Source organism: Nanorana parkeri, unplaced genomic scaffold (assembly GCF_000935625.1).
Source record: "Nanorana parkeri isolate BGI_ZX_2015 unplaced genomic scaffold, ASM93562v1 scaffold1533, whole genome shotgun sequence".
NCBI lineage: Eukaryota > Metazoa > Chordata > Amphibia > Anura > Dicroglossidae > Nanorana > Nanorana parkeri.
In genome coordinates this window covers 31,857-32,670 of record NW_017307801.1, presented here as the reverse complement: position 1 = coordinate 32,670, position 814 = coordinate 31,857, and positions in this window count along the sequence as shown.

The following is an 814-nucleotide window of genomic DNA, read 5'->3' as shown; positions in this document are numbered from 1 at the left end:
CACCTGTTATGGCCGACGCCTCCAACACTGCTGGGGGGGGGAGGGGGGGTCACCCTGAGATGAGGTCCTGTGACCCCCGAAATACTCCCAAATATGAGAGACAAATGTTACTTCCTGTCTACGTGACTCCCCGTATCCAGCAGGGATGGGGGGGGGGCCCTCATAATGGGCACAGCAGGTGGGCGGAGCCGGGAACTCAGGGATGGGGGGGCCCCTCATAATGGGCACAGCAGGTGGGCGGAGCCGGGAACTCAGCACAGGGATGGTGGGAGCCCCTGATAATGGGCACAGCGGGCGTACAGACCCGGGAACTCAGCTCAGGGATGGTGGGAACTCCTCATAATGGGCACAGCGGGCGTACAGACCCGGGAACTCAGCTCAGGGATCGTGGGAGCCCCTCATAATGGGTACAGCGGGTGTACAGACCCGGGAACTCAGCACAGGGATGGTGGGAGCTCCTCATAATGGGCACAGCGGGTGTACAGACCCGGGAACTCAGCTCAGGGATCGTGGGGGCCCCTCATAATGGGTACAGCGGGTGTACAGAGCCAGGAGCTCAGCACAGGGATGGTGGGAGCCCCTCATAATGGGCACAGCGGGCGTACAGACCCGGGAACTCAGCTCAGGGATCGTGGGAGCCCCTCATAATGGGTACAGCGGGGGTACAGACCCGGGAACTCAGCACAGGGATGGTGGGAGCTCCTCATAATGGGCACAGCGGGCGTACAGACCCGGGAACTCAGCTCAGGGATCGTGGGAGCCCCTCATAATGGGTACAGCGGGGGTACAGACCCGGGAACTCAGCACAGGGATG